This window comes from Tinamus guttatus, unplaced genomic scaffold (assembly GCF_059628265.1).
Source record: "Tinamus guttatus ecotype Peru unplaced genomic scaffold, ASM5962826v1 Tinamus_guttatus_pri_ptg000653l, whole genome shotgun sequence".
In the NCBI taxonomy this organism is placed as follows: domain Eukaryota; kingdom Metazoa; phylum Chordata; class Aves; order Tinamiformes; family Tinamidae; genus Tinamus; species Tinamus guttatus.
Window position 1 is genome coordinate 576,793 of NW_028289187.1, and position 22,376 is coordinate 599,168.

The 22,376-nt window shown below is 42.0% G+C and overlaps 1 long non-coding RNA gene across 1 annotated transcript in view; it reads left to right on the top strand.

Moving 5' to 3' along the window:
• The first annotated feature begins 310 nt into the window (after nucleotides 1-310).
• LOC148592016 (uncharacterized) overlaps nucleotides 311-22,376 on the top strand; it is a 53,642-nt gene continuing 31,576 nt past the window's right edge. Inside the window, exon 1 of the long non-coding RNA XR_015913977.1 lies at nucleotides 311-408. This is a non-coding gene — a long non-coding RNA (uncharacterized LOC148592016). The remainder of the gene's footprint in view (nucleotides 409-22,376) is intronic.

The following is a 22,376-nucleotide window of genomic DNA, read 5'->3' on the forward strand; positions in this document are numbered from 1 at the left end:
CAAGTGTGCATCAAACAAAGCAATATGCCTTAGTGGCCAAAAAGGCCAATGGGATCCTGGTCTGCATCAGGAGGAGCGTTGCCAGCAGGTCAAGGGAGGTGATCCTGCCCCTCTACTCAGCTCTGGTGAAGCCGTACCTGGAGTATTGTGTGCAGTTCTGGGCTCCCCAGTACAAGAGGGATGTGGAGCTTCTAGAGAGAGTCCAGCGCAGGGCCATGAAGATGATTAAGGGACTGGAGCAGCTATCTTAGGAGGAAAGACTGAAAGTGAGCTGGGCCTGTTTAGCCTGGAGAAGAGAAGATGGAAAGGGGATCTGATCAACATGTTCAAGTACCTGAGGGGTGAATGTAGGGAGGATGGGGTCAAACTCTTCTCAGTGGTGGCCAGTGAGAGGACAAGGGGTAATGGGTGCAAGTTGAAACACAGGAAGTTTTATCTCCATGTGAGGAAGAACTTCTTCCCTGTGAGGGTGACAGAGCCCTGGCACAGGCAGCCCAGAGAGGCTGTGGAGTCTCCTTCTCTGGAGATCTTCCAAACCCGCCTGGATGCCGCCCTGTGCCACGTGCTAAAGGTGTCCCTGCTGGAGCGGGGGGGTTGGACTAGATGATCTCTAGAGGTCCTTCTAACCTTAACCATTCTGTGAAGTTTAGTGAATATCCAGCATATTTGCTTTTCTCAACAGAGTGACTACTTCCATTTCCTGTATCTTGGGCATTCTCACATTTATTCTCCATTTGTCTGCCTTCCGATCACGTCTCCTTGTCTTGCTGCAGTGCTTAACAAGATAATTGTGCTGTGGGGTTTCATGTCTAAGCCTGTATTTCATAGCAATGTGCTTAAAAAGCAAATATTACCTAGCAAAAGTAGATTTGATGCACAGGATCTCCGGGTTAAGGGTGTAACCTTTTCAATCAGAGGACAAAGTCTATGATTACCTTGCTTCAGTAATCACCTCGTCTTGTGTCTCTGACTTGGGCCCCTTCATTCAAGTGATCTGTGTTTTGACAATATTCTCCAACAACTCACTTTGCTCTTCTTTCAGGGCTGGAGTAAAATATCTGAGGCCTTTACTATCCTCACACAACTTTCATGTACCCTTTTAATAACAGTCTTTCAGAGTAACTTAAGAAATCTCCATATTAGTGCCTTTACAATGTCATTTAGTCCTGAGAACTTCGTATATTTGTAATAGAGTAGCAAAGCTACCAGCCTGACATGTATTTCTCTGCAGTACTCTACAGTCCCACGTGTCACAACACCGGGCACTCTCCATAATCTCTAGTCTAGATTTAGTGACATCCAGTGCTCAGCAAACTACAACTGCTTCATTAAAAGATGATGTTGGAAGGCCCAGAAAGAGAGTGTGTTCATCCCACTCTCCCCCTGTTAGTATTAGGGGGACTCAGTTCTTCTTTTCAGCCCCAGTTTGATGTCATGGTGCTGCCATGGAGTCAGGGGCTACAGATGAGAAGTCCTCCACAGGGATAAGTACATATTTTCCTCCAGTCAACAAAACACAACCACAACCAACTGCTATGGAAGCAGTTATTGTTAGAAACATGGTTTCTTTATGCTTACTATTCTTCTTTTGCACCCCTCGCATGACAATATACACCTCCGCATGGGTAAAATTTTCTCTGCTTTTGGAGATGTGCTTTAACTTTACTATCTTTTCATCTGGATTTCTTCCTTCCAGAAATAACTCAGAGCCAAGGAGTCTGCAGAATTTACAACATCCATGGCCAAACTCAGGCTAAGAAGCAAAGCACAACCTGCTTGCTCATTCCATCTGGCTCTTCTCACAAAATTTAACTTCATATTACAACAACTTTTTCCATGGTTGTACTGGAATTTTTATTTTCCAGCCATTTTACCATGGTTAATTTCTTCAAAAACCTAGGCCATGCTGTTTTCCTCCCTTTTTACCAAAAGACTATCAGTCTAAGAGCAAGGCAGATCTACTGCAGGAAGGAATTCCCCTTTTCACAACCTGACATGGACAGTTCTATCAAGAGATGAAATAAGTACTGTCTGAGAAGGATTTTGCCTTCTTCCAGACCCACAGACACACCCTAGATCAAAGAACCACCTGCCTTCCCCAGAGTTCAAGTAGAAGAGGTGATTGAGTCATGACTTTAATCTTCTGAAGAAATTTTTTCAGAGCCAGAATTTCTTGTCGGGGGCAGTGGGACACAAACCCTCACAGGTCCTGAGGATTGTTCAGCATGCTCTCTTATCTGTGCATAGCCAGAGCAGTGTCTTGCCTCACAGCAGCCCCATGTTATGGCTCTCCTTGTGGAGATGCTTCTGCCTAGGGTTGCTGAGGAGACTGGGCACTGTTTGGTTCTGTATGTTCAGCGGGGGACTGCCAAGGATAACAAAAATCTCTCTACCTCCAAGGCTGCCAGAGCAGTAATGAGGAAGACCTGCATATGAAGTGGCAGCAAGGAGGGGACAGAGGGATGGAGAGATACTGCAACACAAACAACACACAAATTTACCACATTACATCACATTTTTTTTTTTAAAAAAAGGGTTCTTTTTTTTCTGCCTGTTTTATTGTGAGCCATAAAACTCCATTGTTCTGCGGAGGAGGGAATCTCCATTGCTGCTTCAATATGCTGCCATGAAGTATATTAATGTGTGATTAATTACAGTGATTAATCATCAGGCGCTGTTATCAGATGAACACCATGATATACAAGAGTTTATGTTAACACCAGTTCATGCTTTGGCAGGTTGAGGAAATGACTCCTGCTTGGCTGAGCCAAGACCACCATCTAGGTGGCCCACAACTCTAGGTGACCTTGATCTTGCGCATGTTGCATCCGATTGCTCTCAAAGACATGAGGTATCTCGGCAGTCCTAAAACAATCTCATCTCATGCAGCATTTCTTTCCAAATGAAACCCTATTATGAAAAAAAGTGATGTTTCACTTAACATCATCGAATGTACAATTCTATTGTTAAACATGCATGTACATTTGGAAACTGATTTTGAGATATAAGGCTATGATCTGACGCCTGTCATTACATGACACACAGTGGTTTGATACATTGAAAGATGTTACACAGTTGGATCAGACTGAACACTGGACAAAGGATACTAACACCCAGGACCATCCAAGCATGCCTGGTGACCTTTGACCAATTTTACTAATTCTTCCGGCTGCAGGACAATTTATTTCCTTCAAACAGAAATGTTGTTTCCCTTCTCTCAGTCTATGCTATACATGAACATACATGAACATACTCAACCGGTATAAGTATCTTAGGGGTGGATGTAGGGAGGATGGGGCCAAACTCTTCTCAGTGGTGGCCAGTGACAGGGCAAGGGGTAATGGGTGCAAGTTGAAACACAGGAAGTTCCACCTCCATGTGAGGAAGAACTTCTTTCCTATGAGGGTGACAGAGCCCTGGAACAGGCTGCTCACAGAGGTTGTGGAGTCTCCTTCTCTGGAGATCTTCCAAGCTTGTCTGGATGTGACCCTGTGCCACGTGCTCTAGGTGTCCCTGCTTGAGCAGGGAGGTTGGACTAGATGATCTCTAGAGGTCCCTTCCAATCTCAACCATTCTGTGATTCTGTGTGATTCTGTAAAAAGCAAACCCAGCTCTGGCCAACACCCAACACAACAATCAGTAGGGAAAACATCTAGAGCTAGAGAAGCAAACAGAGCTGTCATACTCCTCACACTGAGGAGAAACACTCCTGGCTCGAGACCCACTCCCTGCTTATCCAGATTCATATTTCACTCTTTAGCAGAGCAGTGCCATGACCTTTTCTGCCCTGTCCTCATCCCTTTTAGATGCACGTCATCAGTTTGATCTCTGTCCTGACAGGCAGCTGCATCAGGCATGAAGTCAAGGCAGGAAGACTAGAAGCTGCCATAGATAAAGAGAGTCCTATCTAATTTTCCATACAGCTTCACTAAAAGGAGGACTTCAGTACACTGCTTAGCATTGCACTCTGCTATCATGTAACCTGCTACACAGCTAATATTGCCATTCACTTGCTGGAAGAAAGGAAACCTGAGAGGCCTAAGGATATGTTTTTCCTAGATAAAGCAACAGAATGAGTTGAACTAATCACAATCTCAATTTTCCTGGAGAAAGACCACTTCCATTCATGTTCAGTGAACAAGAAGGCAGGATCTTTGTGTGGTGCAGTAAAATTGATGATGTTGTATAGCTCACTATATCATGGGTGACACTGACAAGGACAGTTCTGGCTGCAGAACAGGCTCCTGCCAGCACCAGAGACCCTGGATTTCCATCAATCCCAGCCTTGGTCCCAAGCCAAGAGGTCCCACACAGGGACTCAGGCACTAGATTGAAATTTACTGAAAAGTCATCAAACCCAAGATAATTGGAATGAGGGATTTTAAAGAGGTGACTAAAGTCTACAGATGAGCCAAAATTGCCAAGACTGATCAAACTAAGGCTACTGCTGAAGAAATGCCAAAAAAACCTCACAGTGTCATGGAATGAATGACAATTTGGCTTGCAAAATTCTGGGCCAACTAATGGAAAGTGGTGCATATGGAAAAATCAGTACTAACTATACACATGCAATGAGAGGCTCTATAATAGCTATTGCTACATAGAAAGCACATCTTGGGTTTACTGTAGATTGTTCTCTGAAACATTAACTCAGTCTTTGATTTGCATGCAGTTCTAATCATTCCTCTGTGAAAAGATTTTGTAGGACTAGGATACATCCATAGGAACATGAGAAACATGATAGCAGGTATGGAGCAGCTTCCCATAAGTAGTACAGGAAACAAGTAATTAAGCAGTACAGAACTCTTTTGTTCAGAAAACAGAACATGACTGAGCAGGAGTGAAAGGATGGGTTTTTAGATGAAATGGAATGACAGCAAGTATTGAGCATTTCTCATCTCCTCGTAAGAAATAAGGGCCAATTGAAAAAAAGAATTCTTTTTGTAGCAGGTTCAGCTCAAACAAAAGTACGTTATCACACATTCACTAGTTGCACTGTGGAATTCATAGAATTCTGTGGGGCTCAAAGCATAGTTAAATGTGGTGATTTAGATTTTGTGGTTTCTAAATGGCTGAGACAAACTCATGGAAGACAGGTCTGCCTGTCATATTGGGTCAGTTAACCTCCAGAACAATATATGCCTAAGTACTCATTGTTTTTAACTCTTCCTGTGTTCTCCGGTCCCTAAACTCTGTGCTTGAGCATTCACTTCTGGTTTGACTACTCTCAGGTCTGACAAAGACATTTCTTATGTACTTCTCAAGTACTTCGCTTTCAATAACGTATCACTGTAATGAAACTATTTCTAGTATAAAGCAGTAAAAATAAATTTTCCTCTAGAGCTTTGCTCCTTCTTGTCTTGCAACAGGGATCTTCAGTTAAACTGCTCCATACTCATTTCAGCCTCACAGTGCAACTTTGTTTTCATAATGAAAAATAAACAGACAAATGTGCACAGCTTTTCTCTAAGGCCAACAAGGTCTATGTTTGCCAGCACTGGTTTCTGTGTTGTCTTTTCTTGAATGTACACAAACAAATGAATGATTGTATATACACAGACACATTTGTGGCCAGGTAAACCACACGCATAAATGGAGAGCCAAGAGGAAGGTAGGGTAGGGTGGAGCAGAAGTCTACATGCTGCAGTAGCCTCGAGCTCATACCTCAAGAACTGTTCAGGGTGTAGCCACAGAGGGTTTAACACTGTCTGTATCTCTTTTCTTTGGGAGAATATAAAAGATGTAAGTGGAGATACACATGCCCTGCAATGGATTATGTCCTTTTACTTAAATCCAGTCTACCTTTCCACACTGTCTTTACATAACTACCTCAAACTTTCACTTTGCAAAAAGTGGTAACCTGAATAACTGATATGAGAGAGTTAGGCACCTGAAACTTCTACCATTTTTAAGGACTGACTGTTTACTGTACACACGGACAACTTACAGTAGCTTCTATGGCTTGTTCTTGAGAGACAGTCTTCTTGGATTCATCCTCTTGATTTACAAACCACAAAATCACGCTGGGTGGCAGTGAAAAGTTTGTGAATTATACAGGAGAAGCCTGCTCTCTCCCAGTCCCACTCTCAGACAGGGTAGGATACCTTGGATTTCTTTGTCCTGTTTGTCTATACTAATAACTAATTAGAACCATTAACATGAATTGTACTGTGGCTTAGACTCAGGCCAGGTAGCACCTTCCAAAACACTTATTGGACACAGTTTGGGAGGTTGCATGGGTGAGGGACCATTCTCAATAGGCAATTTGGATGTGGTTTGGAAGCTAAGAGAGCTTAAATAGGAGACTGTGGTAAGGCCATGTCAACCAACCTTTTTTTTTTTTTTTTTTTTTTAAAATAGATTTAGCCTAAAAGCTCTGCTGTCCTTTGGTGCTTGAGCAAGTTCATCATGCATCATTGTATTTTTGCCTGCCATCCATCAAACAAGGGCTAATGCTTCCAGTCACGCCTATTAAGATGTGTTTACCTATTGCTATACTATACCAAACTATTTGTGTCATGGAAAGCCTTGACCTTCCTTATTTAGCTTTTCTAAATGTTTCACTTACACTTGTGTGCACTGTTTTTTCCTGCTCAACATGAAGGTTCCTCTTTTCCAGATTGAGCTTCTTTGTGCTAAGATTTCCTGCCTTTTTGCTGAGTAGTTTTGACCTTCATTCAATAAATCAATAATCTTCTCAGAACTTAACCATCACAAACTCCCTCAACTGCCTCTGTCTTTTGTTCCAACACTTACTTTTCCTCAGCACTTCAGCAACAAATTGTTTGTAATGTCTACAGAATGTATAATTACTGTATTTCTCTTGGATACAGATTCTATGCATCACCTATTCATAGGTTTTACTCATTTAACACAGCAAAGTCCAATTGCACTTCAGTCAGCTCACCTTTTCCCTCGAGGAGGTTGGTGGGACTAGGTACATGGCATGCTCACACATTCAGCTCTAAGCATGATGTGAAAATTATCAGCTCTTTTTTTGTTTCATGGAGGATAGCAGTCTTGCAAGAGCAAGGCTGTTTCTAGGGATAGGACTGATTTATCCAGTCTCCTTTTCCCTAGTCCTCTTCAAGGACTCTGTGAAATATATAAATGTCCTGAGCAAGCATGCCCTAAGAGCATGCAAACCTGAATCACAGCTGACCCTTTCAGATCACTACATCTCTTTCCCATTTTCTTCCGCTTTAGGGAGAACAACTGCAGCTGCTCTGATACCTCAAGTAGCATGTAAGGGTGCTCACCCTCACTGGGTGCTGGTTTTCCTGGGCAGTGTGGCCCGGCAGGCTCCACAGACATTCTCCTTGTTTGGGAACCAGGAGCTGGCACCTCACTAAGGCAGAGATCCTACACTGGCCCAACAAAATAGACTCTGAGTCTATTGCCATCTTCTCGGTATAACCCTGAGGAGGCACATCCAGAAATTCAACACCTGCTGCAGCCCACAAAATGCGCTGGCAAAAAGTATCAGCAGGCTCTTAGTCTTGAGTTTATTTCGTCAGATTAATCGGCTGCTTTTTGGAATGAATATATTTCTGTGGGTCAGTCTTTTTTGACAGTGTATTCAACATCAATCACAGGCTTCTTAATTGAAAAGGAACACAAAAAACCATAAACTTTTTTAGGGCATTTCTGATTCTCAAAATCAGATATTTCGCCTCACATTAAGCCCAAGAAGAGGGATTTTTTTTCAGAGTTCATCCATGGCATCCAAGTAGCAAATTCTCTTCCTTTAACAGACAGCTTTCCATTTTGACTTATGAGGGGAAATAGGCCCTCAGCCAAAGGTTAGATCTAAATTCAGATCTAGAGAAAGATGCTGTTTCCATTTTTGTTTGTATTTGGGCCTGTCTGGCTTCCTAGGGTGAAACTCCTCTTCCAGACCTGCACAGCAAATACCAACTGTGTTATTGTGTTCTCTGCATTCCCTTTGGCACACAGCTTACTGGAAATCAGCACATCTAAGGAGATCCGTCCAAACTGCCATGGGAAACTGGCTATTTTTCTAAAATACATGATACAGATCAACCACATGTTACTGGCCTCAATTACTAGTTTGTGCTACTCATGAGATCAGACCAGGTGATCATAAAGGTGCCTTCTGGCTTTCAAATCTATCAGCCTAAATAATGCATTAATGAAGTAACGTGGAACAGAGCCATATTTGTTCATGTTTAAGGCATGTTAATGATGTTCCTTTCAAAGATGGGTAGATGGAGCAGTGGATTGATGCACTGAATTTCACCTCTAGGGACTCTGCCTTTGGTTACAAGACAAATGAGTTTGATACCATCACGTAAATACTCCATAGATATTTGTCTCCAACACCAAAACCGCCATGCAGTTTGGCAGGAGCAGCAGTCTGTGCTCACGAGACGTCTAGAGGTGCTCAGGGCATTGGCAATCCTTTGGGAGGAAGCATCTGCCTGCACTGTGCCTGGCTTTAGCCAACTCTCACAATCTTTTGCTTCCCTATGCACTAGAGATCACAAGAATCACAGCAAAGAAAACAAGAAATTAAAACTGAAAGGAGGGTAAGACACTTATTTGGGTTCACAAAGTGAGCTAATGCTGCAAAATGGTTGAACTACATTTTGTATTGGCTTTGATGCATTATTAGAATTGTAAAAACTTTCACTGTTTCAAGGAAAAGATTTTTTCCAGGCGCAAGATCAAAGCAAATGCTAAATAATACTGTGTTACAGAGCAAGGAGCTTTCAAATGGCTAGTCTTGACTGTTTATGTATCTAGAAATGTTGTGATAGGAGCAGCTCTTTTTATAAGGCCCAGTAACAACAGTGCAAATCAAGCATTAACCAGAAGTAGACAGCAAATTATCTATTTTTAAAGAGTCTTCTACCGAAGCTGAATTTTAGGGAAGGAAAAAAGGAGTTCTGTTTTTAATAGCATAAAAATAGTCATGCAGGAGGCACCTCTGTATCTTTGTCTCAAAGCATAACAATGTTAAATATGAAACAGTTGATAAATCTACTTACAAGCATGTTTCAAGATAGAACCATTAGGACACAGCTCAGAGCCAATCCTTTCCTTTGTTTGATTGGTTTTTAAGTTTCTTGCATAAAGAAGCGTTCATGTTAAAAAAAAAAAAAAGAGAGAGAGAGAGAGAAATATGTTAGTTTGTGCAAACTAAGAGGCAGGGAAAATTTGTCTGTGAAGTTGTGGAGTCTCCTTCTCCGGACATCTTCCAAACCCGCTTGGACGCAGTCCTGTGCCACATGCTCTAGGTGACCCTGCGTGTGCAGGGGGGTTGGACTAGATGACCTCTAGAGGTCCCTTCCAACCTTAAGCATTCTATGATTCTATAAGTGTGTGCCAGCTAGAGGCATTTGGTTTTAACAGTTCCTTGGAAACAGAAGGAGTGATTGAAATAGTCTGAATTTGGTCATGAAACAGCAGTGTTCCTAGTGGCAGGACAGATGGAGCACAGTGCTTAGAAAGACATGACAGCACAAAGCTGGAGAGTCAATAGCTTTCTGGGGACAAAAAAAAAAAAAAAGGACAAATAAAAGTATAAAAGTATAGGCATATGAGGCCAAAACTAGGCATGCAGAGTAGATAACTTCACCCTTCTAAAAGTCAGACACTGAGTCTGAACTATTTTATAGGTTCCCTCCATAGGTAAAGCAGAGAGACAAGCGCCTCCAGAGAGTAAGTTTTCATCTCCTAGGACAGGTGTTTAAGGCACAGAACTGCCCAGGAAAGATGCTTTTTTTTCCTCCACTGACTCTTGGAGCCAAGACAACTGGTGTAGCCAAGACGCCTAATTGCCAGGTGGCTAAGACAAAGTGAGATACATCACCCCCACAGCTAACTTACCTAATCATCATGACTCTTGTTAAGTTTCCAGACAGAAAGAGCAGCCAAATTCCTTCAGTCTTGGATATGTTTATATGAAGAAACACAACAAGAAAGAACAAAAGTAAGGTCTCCCTCCGGGACACAGCTACAATTTGTGTCTCTTCTGAAAGAGTTTTGGTGAAGAAAGTAAAATGGCTCCTTTCCCAGGGTTAGAACATTTTTCACATTGGGTTAAAACAAAGCCTTTTTTATAGAGCCCGCTTTGCCCAGAGATGATGTTGCTATCTGAATGGCACTGTTCAGGCCTATTTATAAGGCCAAGATAAAGAAACCTGAAGATCTGCTTCCTTCACTAATTGCAGACGATCATAATTTCAGGCCAAACTCAATTGTTGCCACAAAAAAAGAGAATTTAAAAGTAGAGAAGACTCTCCTCTTAATCTATGTAGGAAGTACAGACTCTTTTGAGAGAGATTTTTTTTAATATAAATCTTTTTTAATATAAAACTTTAAGTTCAAAACCAGGGATGAGAAGGAAGAATATATACATATATATATATATGTGTGTGTATATATATGAGGAGGAGGATATGTGTATATATATGAGGAGTTTAAGAGTTTCTCCTCAGTTCCAGCTTCTCTACAGAAGGATGATGTTAAGCATATCCCTCCACATGCAGCCAAACTGGTGAGCTTTGTGGGACAAACATACCTAACCTGGCCATGTTCCTATAAATTGTAACTGTGATGCAAAGGACACCCAACTACACAAAAACAATACAGCTGGCAAAGGGTTATTTTAGCCTGTTGATTGTATGTAGCCATTTGGCTAATAATCAAATCTGTATTCCTCCAAATTACTCTATTCTGCTGAACATCCCTGATCTGGTGTGAAGAGCCATTAAGGAAGTGAACGTTGTGAGCAGAGGGCCACCAAAAGCACTTGTGTCTATAGTTGAAAACCACTTCGGGGTGAGCACAGGTGGATCTTTATGAGCATGTTTAGACAAACAAAAGACTAGATTCAGGTTATTCACAATGAGATGGTGTTTACTTGTTTCTTGATTGAGGTTTTGAAATGCAAGTCAAACAGTGCCAGAGCATTTCAGAAATCTAGTTTCCATGGCAAGAATGGTGTCATGAAAATATTTATGTATATGTTTATACAAATATATATGCAAATATATATATAAATATATACACATATTTGGCTAATTGTGATTCATTCATAAGACCTGAGAGGCCAGGAAGACTTTACATGTGTGAGCATGTATGTATATATGTGTGTGTACAAATATGCCTATCTGTATAAATAAATAGTGAGAGAGAGAGAGAGAATAAAGAAGGAAAATAATGTGAAAAAGATCAAGAAAAAGTATGGTATGAGGTAGACAGGCCTCCTTTGTCCTATTTTTTCTCGGTGTAATGGAGTAACTAGTGTTGCAAATCTGACAGAGGTCGTGCATCCTCTGTGGCTCTGACTCTCCTTGCATCAGATGAGGGAATAGTGCTGAGCACTACGGGTCCCTGGGCCACATATTTATATCTGTGAGGTGTTACCGCAACGCCCAAATGCTGTCACCAAGAACAGATACCTGACAGTCGCTGCTCACTCCTGCACAGCCTGAGATCTGGAACAACTTTGTTGGAGTCAGTGGAGTTACTGCAGAGTTGCATCCGCACAAGCAGAGCTAAAAAATTCTGTGGCATGTATCAGGATTTATGGAATCCGAGAAAAGGATTTTGTCAAAGGAAGCAAAGTAGAAACAAAAGAGGAATGTGAGCAATCTGTTTCACACTCTTTGAAGTGTTGTGTGTTTTACAAGGGAGTAACCTAACCCACACTTATTCCAGTGTTTTTCTTCCATAATTTACTCCAGAGATTTTCTTTAAACAATAAATAGGAAATACTCTCACATACAGCTGTGCAGGATATCTAGTTTACAAGTCTTTTTTTCCAGGGTGGGAGCTTGTCCGTTAGGCATCACAGTCATGGAAAAGAAAATAACAAACGTGATGCAGGAAGCAGCAATACTGCTTTTCTAATTTAGCATCCAGTAAATCAGAGGAGATAACCCTATGTGACTACCGGCATGAAACATAGATGAGCTCCAGCTACTTAGCATCCAGTGGTAGCTGTTTCCTTAACTTTTGTAAAAAGTTGCATCCTGGCTAATTTTGTATCCTGCTATCCAGGATAAAATGCAATCCAAAGGTGCTGAGCCGCAGCACTTTTACACTTGGAGACTGTTCATGAGGAACATAGTTGGTTATTTGGAAGTTGTGAAGATGATGCTCAGAAAGGTCCTAATTTGGATAAAGAGGCAAAAAAAAATGTTTGGATATGGTCTTGAGTTTAGGCACTAGAATCTCCTCAATATTTTAATGGGTCCAGTTCAACAGGCATGCTCAATGCCCTATAGAAAGAGCATTAAAATTAGTCCAGAACACATCTTAGCCTGCTTTACCTGCTTCTGGATGATGTCCTAGGGGTTAGGGCAGAGGATGTGTGAGACCTGGATTCCAGTATCTCCAGACCAGGGTAATGAGCTCCCCACTTGAATGTATAGGAGACTGTCCTGACCGTCAGGCTATACTTAGTAAGTCTGAGTCAGCTGGGTACGACCCTATGTCCAGAAGTAGCATGGCTTTGCACTGAAAGTACCTGTATCAGATTTATACTGGGAAGGTTTGTAAAATGTGATGCTATTCTAAAAAGTAAGAAGGTTAAAATGGAATGTTAGCTCTCCACGTTGATTCCCTCAGTGACTCATATCAGATATGCCTTGCTTGCGAAGGAAAATGAGAGGGAAGTTCTCCATCCATCGCAGTCTAGGAGCCAAGTTGGTTATTTTATTCTAGTCATTAATTATTCCTTACTTTGCCCAGGGAAAAAAGACTGGGATTTATTAAAGAACTTTTCTAATGATGCAGTAAAGAAGTAAAATATAGTTTTCTACCAATTAGATCAGGGAAAATCCTCCATGGCTAGCAGTAACGAAAAGTGAGTAAGTCTACATTTATGTGCTACAGTGATCAGCAGATAGCACTTTCAGAATACTTTGGATCTAATGAGAAAAGAGCTATTTTCCTCAATCACTTTTACAAGCATACTACACGCATATAGTCATTTTAGAATGTTTTCTTCAGATTAAGATGTGGTTTTTCTTTTCTGAGAGGTCTCCTTGCAGTATTTCCAGTTTTGCATGTGTCTGTGTCTCCATGTGAAAGATAAAGGAAGGAAACATTCTGTATTTGCAGTACTGAGAGTGGGAATTTGCATAGGAAGCGAAGGAGCTGCGTTTGAGCTGCAGTGTCTATAGGCAGCCATTTCCCTTTGAAATGTTCCCCAACACTGCTCATGAACATTGCTAACTCTCACTCTTTGGTGGAAACACTCTAGATATTTTCTGTCCAATTCAGATGACATGTCATCAAATTAAGTGCATTAGCTCATTCACCAAAATGTCCCATTTTATTTTTCAAGATGCAAGCAATGCTACCCAGCTCATACATGGTCCTCTTCACTGTCAGGCAGAGTGGCACAGCAAGGCTCACGGGCACTGCTTTGCCACGGCCTGAGTAGCAGGGTCAGCATGAGTGTTGACTACTGTGAGTCTGGTTTCCTCTGTGACTACAAAAAGAGAGAAGCTAAACACTGGGCAAGAAGAATATTCTGGCAGCTACTCCTGGCAAACACAGTGGCCTTATTTATTATTTCATGCATTTTCTTTCTTTTGTTCATGCAGTCAGTTCAGATCACATTTTGTCTTCCAGAGATAAATGAGAACCCACAATGGGATTCAGACCAACTTTGATGGAAGCTGCTTAAACAGAGCATGGATTTGCCCCTCTACCTTTGCCCTGAATTAAGGAGACGTACATGCCCAGATTATTTCACCTGAGGTAGCCAAGCATTAATTAATTACATAAAAGCATTTGTGAACCTGTTAAAACTATCTAATAGACGAGCGGCAGCGTTATCTCCACCATCACTTTAAACGTTTTAATTAATTTGGGGGAATTTACACATACATATTGTCTGCCAAATTCAGCAAAACTTGCTTTATAAACTAATAATAGCATTTGCTTTCACTGCAAAGTAGTTATTCAAGTTCTGTATGTGCATGCAAGTAGACAGGGTACTGGAGTTGATCCTGCACAGAGCAGAGTGCTGTATGGTGATTTACCAACAAACCAACTTTCTCATCAACATGAGTTCCATATGAATGCTAGCAGAGTTACAGGCACCCAGCGCCATGCACGCAAATATATGGCCAGCATCTGACAAGACAAAGCCCATCAAAAATAATTTCTCCAGCAGGTTAGGAAAACATCAATTCATTTTCACAGAGCAACGCAGAGCTATCAGTAAGGGCTCAGTGACTTTTACTATCCCCTTTTCTACTGCAAATTGCACAATGCATTTACATAGCTTAATTATAACAGGACATTAGGGTTCAGCTGCTGAAAATTAATGGCAGATACATGGTTTTTGTATAAAAAATCACTGCTCAGTTTGGCAGAATTTAAGAGGATAATTCATTAATTAGCTAGCTTGAGAAACAAAATAAAATCCTAATCATCTTCAGCCACACAAGGCAAAAAATGAAGCCTTCATGAGGAAACTTGACTGAAAGAGACAATCCACATCCCAAGGCCCAAACCTCTGCTGCTCTGGTGTCATTCTCCTCTATGGACATGGGAGAAGAGTGCTGTAGCACCAGAGCCAGATGGCATGAAAGCACTTTTAGCAAAAATTCCCTGTGCATCCTTGCCTGTGCACCAGCACAGCTACCCAAGCTGCACGTTGGCTGTGCTTACACTGTGTGTGCTTCACTGTGCACCCTGTCGTTCTTGTGCCCTCACTGCCTAGACCAGGGAACATCCTAGGGTGCCCCATCACCTGGAAGCACCCAAAGGCAGAGCGTGTCACGGATGGCACCCAATGAGGCCTTGTCCTGATGTGCACTCAGTCCATGGCCAGCGACAGGGCTGTGGGGCACCCTGTCTGCAAGGCAGACTCAGCGCTCGAGCCCCGGTACTGCGGTACCGCCGTGTCCTGCACTCCTGGGTGCATTTGTCCTCACAGCACCTCTGCGTGCTACTGTCCCATTTCACAAGAGAGAGGGTAAGGTATTTCCAGCAACATTTAGATGTCTAGATAGGCACCTGGCCCCAGATCTTCAAAGGTTCTGAGGTGCCGCCGTGCTGCGTTTTCAGTTAAACCGGCTACAGCAGGAGTTTAAGTGCCTCTGCATTTGAGGTTTTCTACCGTTTAACTACATCACTTCAAATCCACCTAGATAAACTGATACAACTTTTCTTGTATAGACAAGACCTTAATCTTACCATTTAATCTCTTCTTGCTATTGTTAATCCTGGCCGAGGCCTCTTGGCAACCCAGACTGCTAATCACCGAGAAGTACAAGAATTCCTAGGAACTAGGGGAAAACTACCCAATGAATTCATTTCCACTTGTGGCTGAAACAGGACTTGAACTCAAATTCCCTGAGGTGGTAGTAGTTTCTACCTTCCAGTCTGTAAGACTCAAAATTTACATTCAAAATACATCTCTTTAATTTATCTCCTTCCCTTGATATTATCTTCCCCTTGGTGATTTCTTTGTCATTATAACTATGATAGTTTTGACAAAGGCTCCCTTTTCTCCAATCCATCATGAGATTAGGTATACCACATCACACTGATGGTCTGTCAGATTGCATCTCCTGTCTTTGACAGGCCCTGTAACTGCATTTTTAGAGAAATGTGGGGAATCCCATCCTACCATCAAGTCAGTTAAGGAGACACTGACGTTGTAATACCTCCCAGCATCATCTTGCTGCCAAGAATCTCTGCCTCTGACTCAGTTCGGTCATGCTAAGTGACTCCTTTGCAGTAATTCCACCAGAATGACTTGTGCATAGGATAGTGTTTGGCGTGAATAAGTGGAACAGGATTTCACCCATGCCAGGCAAGGCCTGCATTAGTTTCCCCTTTCCCTTTACAGTTGTTCATTCCAGCCAGCTCTTTCTTTTCATCTCCTATATTCTGGGGAGATCCTCTGCCCAGCTGTGGTATCTTTGCTGCTTCTCACAGCACTACCTTCCCTCCAAAAACAAACAAACAAACAAAACCACAGTGCTGGGAAATGAGAGAAGAACAGATCCTTAAAGAAACAGGAGTTTGGAAGCAGCATTTCGGGAGCACTGACCTTCTGGTGTCATCTGCCTGGTTTGGCAATATTGCTCCTTCGGGAGAATATGGTGTTTGGTTTCCCCTGGTTGAAGATCCAGTATCCGCAAGCATTCCATTAGAGCAGATATGAGCTATTTGTTGGTCATTTTTGCCTTAACAGATAGTTCTGACAATATCAAAATTAGATCACGATCCTATTAGAGATATCATGCTACACAACCACTTAGCTTTTCATTTCTCTGACATCCACATGAATAAACCAGAGGAAATATCAAGTGGAAGTCAACATTGGTCACAGGTCAGAGTCTGGCCCTATGGGAAGTAGAAGTTCTGTTTAGGATTTGCTGCAATGGAAGTTCCTGATTAGGCCTTCTCAGGCTAGGCTATTAAAAAAAAATAGAAACTGTAATCATAACCACAATCATACTCCTAAATCCAGCCTATATTTAAGCAAGCTCCTTACTTTCTTAAGTTGTCTCACTTTCCTTGCAATGCCTCCTAGCACAGGAGACATTTGCTACAATCTCCTGTAGCAAAATATGCACTTAATATCCTTTGGCGGACAATGAAGAAGGATGTTTTCCATACAAACAAGATTTGGAGATCACCTTAGAAATTTTCTGCAGGAAGGTGCCCACCTCTCACAAGGTCAGATTCTAGTGCAAGGCACAGTGCACATCCACACATTAGTAGATGAAGTCATAGTATCATAGAATCATTACGGTTGGAAAAGACCTTCAAGATCATTGAGTCCAGCTGCAAATCCCTCAACACCTTGCCTGCTAAACCATGTCCCTAAGTGCCTCATTTACATGTTTCTTGAACACTGCCAGGCATGGTGAGTCCCTTAACACCATACAGGAGACATGTAGTGGCATTCAGAATTGTGTATACTGTTCTTCACTTGCAAAAATTCTGGATTTACAACTATACTCAGCAATGAGCCATCTGCACTTGCCAGGGAAATTAAGAACAACACACAATGAAATACTAGTTTAATGCTGTGAGGTCTGTATACATGCAAAGGTGCATTGAGTCACACTGAACTTCCTCACAGTTTCATTGACATTAGTTAGTCTTCTTGCCACTAACTGAACTGGCTCTTCATTCAGGTTATTGTATCCCTGAGATTAACATAATGTGTAAGAAGAAAATACCAGAAGGGATACTTGAGCAGACACAATCTGCAGGACATGCAGTAGAAATGAGGAATTTGGCAAGTCATTCGGAAATGATCATAGTGATTTTTTTTCATCTCATGCCTTTTACTCATTCAGCTGGGACACTATTTCCTATGTCAAGACATTTCCGCATTGCCTGTTTGCTGGGAATGTAAACATATTTGAACTACAGCTTTTCCAAAGGATAAGATATAGACAATTGCTTTCTAGTGTAACTGCTAGTCACAACTAAATAGCAAGTGGACAAGCATTCCTTTTGCTCAATGCAGTGTATAGTGGAGGATGCAGGCAGACTGACTTAACCAGCATAGTAAGCTCAGGATTTTGGAAACGGTGACCACACCTTCACATCAAATTCAGCCTGTAGGCAAAGCGCTCTGGTCCTGGTCTCACTCAGCACCTCGGAGAGGTGGGGAAAGGGGCCTGGAAAAACATTCTGGAAAAGTTCAGGTAAATGAGTAGATTTGTCAGGTAGTTTCCCACTGTTCTCAGAGGTCTTGCTTTGCAGGCACCAATGTAGGCATAAGGGGACATGGAGGGTAAAGCAGCAGAGCAGCAGCAAGGTTCAAAGAAGGCGCAGGGATAGCTGAGGAGTGTTGTATCTTCAAAAGACTCTCATGAGCCAGCTAAACTCCTTTCTGGCAGTGTCCTGAGACACTTTGTCAGCACAGAAGCCGCTGCATAGAGCCTGAGCTCTGCAGCACTCTGGTTAGTGGCCTGGGGCCCTCAGGGGTGAGAGGACTTCTCACGGCATTGCTCCTACCACCTGACAAGAAGAGCGCATCAGCTGGGACCAGAAAGGAGGCATGTCCTATCAAGGATGGGCCTTCAAGGAAGCCCAACACTCTGACATGTCAGTGAGGACCAGCGTGTGTGGATATGGCCAAAAGACAAGGATTGCTTGTATAGTAGCAGCTGACAGGACAGGGTGACAGGGTGAAGGAAAAATAAGGTATGACCTACTTCTGCCAGAGAAAATAGAGGCACTAAGAGCAAAGAGAGGATCCATGTGGGGCCTGAAGGAGAAAAGCAAGGCAGCAATGTCTATAGTACTCTTGTTCTGGGCTCTTCACCCAATAAGAGTTTTCAGCCAAGCAGATTAGTTTAAACTTGTTTCAATTCTGGTTTCAAAGTGATTCAGGAGTGACCTATGGCCAAAGAATAACTGAGGGTAGTAGCCTCTCCAATGCTACTTTCTTCTCATGCTTGTCAATCCCTCAGACATCATTAAAACACTGAGGTGAGATCACTGGTACAGGACTTCTTAAAGTGATTTTAAATACACTTTGAAACTAAAAAGCTGAGCACAGTGTTTCTTGTTAACTACCCAAAAAAAGAACAAAACTGTGATAATTAGAAACATCAGATAATAGTCTGGGGGACACCAGAGTGGTAACAGTAGAAATGTTGGTTTAATGGTGAGATCCTTCCCTGGAGATCTTCAAAACCTGGACACAATCCTGTGCCACGTGCTCTAGGTGACCCTGCATGTGCAGGGGAGTTGGACTAGATGATCTAGTCTAGATCTCTTCCAACTCTAGAGATCCCTTCCAACCTTAACGATTCTGTGATTCTATGTATGTTAAATACCCTTAAATAATTAATATCTGGGGTGTGATTCCCAGTACAGTCTTTATGTAATAACAGCAATAAGACACATCACATTTCAAGGTGAAACAGGCATTTTCTCACTTTTATATATTTTGAAAAAATAATAAAATGAAATTTTGTATCAACACTGTGAAATCACTAAATTGCACTTCTTGCTGTTATACAGCTTTTCCCAGCCTTCCAAGGGATTCTGGGAGAATTCACATAGTCTTGAAAACCAAGGCAAGGAAGAGAAGACTTTTTATCTTTGCACAAGAGTCCCTTTAAATAAAATGAAAGTTCCTTTTCCAAAAGGAAATTAGCATGGGAGATAGAGTTTGTGCTTAAAACTTGCCATCAGCTCAGAAAAGTTCAAGAAGAAATTCTCTGGGGAAATGCATGAAGCTGGGAGGACTGAATGAAATAGATACACTGCACAGTGTAGCTATAACAGAGGATTATGAACATTCAGCACAAAAAGCTTTTACTCAAAAGACTATGTATACCTGCCTAGATTTGTTTAGCTAAATATAAAGCTATTGAAATTTTTCTTAGAGTTGCCTCTAACTTTGTGTCATCATGACCATCCCTCAGAGCTTTTAAAGACCCAGGAAACACTGAAAAGACTTTCTTCACTAGCTGTAGATTATGTTTATAGATTAAATTAAGAATATATGATAAAGAGTCATTTGATTTTTTTTCCTGTAACACTGAAGGCTGCTGAGTTGCCAAATGCTTGTTCTGCTCCGGACATATTTTGATAGCAAAACTTTAGGATTATGGGATCGGGATCAACATATTTAATCATGAGCATGATTGTGCCCCAATTGTGCTGTGTCTCCAGCCTGTGATTCTAAAGGTAATATCAGTTAATACTTAATTAAAAAGTGATACAATTTTAAACTTGTAAGCCAGTGTTTTGGGTTGGGTGAGATTGCAGAAAGGGTACTTTCCAACTAAAGATCTCTTCTGCTCAGCAGATTTCTGTCCAGAATATTTTACCTACTATGCTATTTCTATGAGAGGCCACTCAAATGAAAATATGCTTTGGAAAGAATAGCAGCATAAAATATAGGAGTGGTACCTGTAAACAGGTCCAGCATTATAAGTTATGACCTAGTGGACTCCTGGTTACCACAGTAGGAATCTCTCCATTTTCAGCTTACGAACTCAGGGAGAGCATATTAGATAGCAGCACCCTTGGGTGCCTTATCATCCAGTAACCTGGCCAGGCCAAAGAACAAACCATCCTGTTAATGCCTCTCATTAACTTTGGACTAAATCTATGGTAAATCAAATGGTTTATTTTCCTCTTCTCCCTACAGAAGAATGGGTCTTGGTAAATATTTCCAAATTGAAGAACAAAGCAAGTTCTGGTTCTTAAAAACTGTAGTCCTCAAGAGAGGCTGGGAGACCTCAAAAGAAGTTAGAAGTCCCAACAGAGAAAGTGTGTGATGTAATTGCAGAGAAAAGTCACATCACTATAATCTGAGCCAGGAGAGGGGTTCTGTGAGTCAGAGGACACTGTCCTTAGCTCAGTGAATACCCAAGAGGAAAATACCCTGGCCAGGTAAGAAGGGCACAAGAAGTTATTTGCTTCCCAGCTGCAGCGCCAGCATATTCCAAAAGGGACACAGATTTGAGTCCTCAGGGAGGAGCCTTCTCTCAGGAGAGAGGCTGTAGCTCAGACAATGTCCAGAAGTACGTGGACAGAAGTTTCGTTTTGGTGGGATCTAGACAGCTTCCAGCTCAGCATGCTTTCTGCCTCTTTCTTTAGCAGTACAGAGACCTTGCTATGCACTGGGCATGGATACTTAAACCAGGCTACGAGACCCTCTTGGGACTAGGTTTAAAAGTCTGTAGAAGCAGAGGGATGGGAAGCCATCTCATCCATGGTCTAGACACCTATCTTTCAGTTTGCTTCCGTCTTCTAACAACAGGAGGAAATAATCCAACCAGAAATTCTCAGCAGGAGAGAGCAGTCAGAGCAACATGAGTGTCCCTGAGGATAACCAATTAAATGGAAACAACACACTAGGCAGTAGCAAGTCCCATACAGGTACAACTCCCCTGCTATAGACTACTTCACCTCAGAGAAATTTGCACAAGTAAGGCAGGCTCTCAGCAAGGACAGCATTATTTGCCATAAATCAGCTGTGGGAGTTAGGAGTCACAAAGCACAGTACAGATCCAAGAGGGAATTGATCTTTTCTTTACCTTGCATAACGCAGAACAAAAATAGGTCACTCCTATTAAGAGCACAGGATCAGCTCTCCCTCCTCAAGTGGCCAGCTGAGCCATTTATCAAGCAAGTTACCATCAACCCTTCTTTATTGTTTTACCAGGTCACAGGTAGCTCCATTGTTTCTAGAAGGATATGGGATCTCCAGGTCACTGCATCCCTTTCCCAAGAGTCTTTCTTTCCAGTTACCCCAATGTCAGCAGGACTTGGGGCGTAAATCTTCCTAATTCACTGCATTTCTGAAGGAAAGCTGTTATGAAGCCAGCCGTTATGCAGGATTGGGCTTAAGCAAGGAACAGATTGTTGCACTGCTCCTCTTGCTGTCTGCTAAAACTGAAGTACAACCAAAAGTGACCTTGATTATCCTTTGTCAGAAGTTTTTTTTTTTCACTTTTGTTTCAAAAAACAGTCATTTACTACTATCAGAATCTGGTGTAGGCTACTGGGTTATGCTAAAATCTGGCATCGAAATATAAAGCAATAAAAAGCTTAGCAGTTATAAGGCACCAAGCAACAGAAAGGAAAACAACTAATTAAAAGTCTTTTAAAGTAATCCTGTCATGGTTGCTTTATTTGAAAGTCATTTACTGAAAATGAGCATTTTCCTCTCTAATTTGTGCTTCTTGATCAGGCTCTACCATTTTACTGCTACAGTTGCCTGTATGATGTGGCAGAGTATGTGTCTCCAGGGCTACATCATCCACACCAAAGAGCGTAGTGAAGGTGGAAGTTCAAGGCCTAGCTTGCTGATAGCTTGCAAGTTTGGCACTGCCTGGAGCCACAACTGTCCCACACTCCCTCTTATGGGCAGGGGATTCTACAGCCAAGGGGCACCATATAAATGATTACAACTTGCTAATGAGAGTAAAAGCTTGGGAATGTAGTGCAAGAACTGAAAATCTACCCTTAGTAGATGCCTCAGCACTTGCCAATGGTTTGCTTAATATTCTGGAATGGAGTATTCCCATTCTTCAAATGCTATTTTATGTGTCCCTTTGAGGAAGGAACTGTGTTTTGGGCTCTGCCACCTGTGCCTCTGACTCAGCTTTACAGCAGCTTTAAAACCCCTGAGAAAGACTGATATGTCTCTTCATGGGCCCCTAAAATCAAAGGCCACTTTCTCAAATGTTTCTGAAGAGATCTTCCACGGGGTGCTCTTTTGGGACAGGCAGGAGCAAGCTCCATGCTAAGGACCCTGCAGGGAAAATACTCAACTACTTTCCCACATAGAGGCAGTTTCTCCAGTGTTTGTAATCGTGACAGTGTAACACATAGAATGCAGATAATCTCATGTGTAAAACACAGTTTTGAGATCTAAGTCAAACTCTACC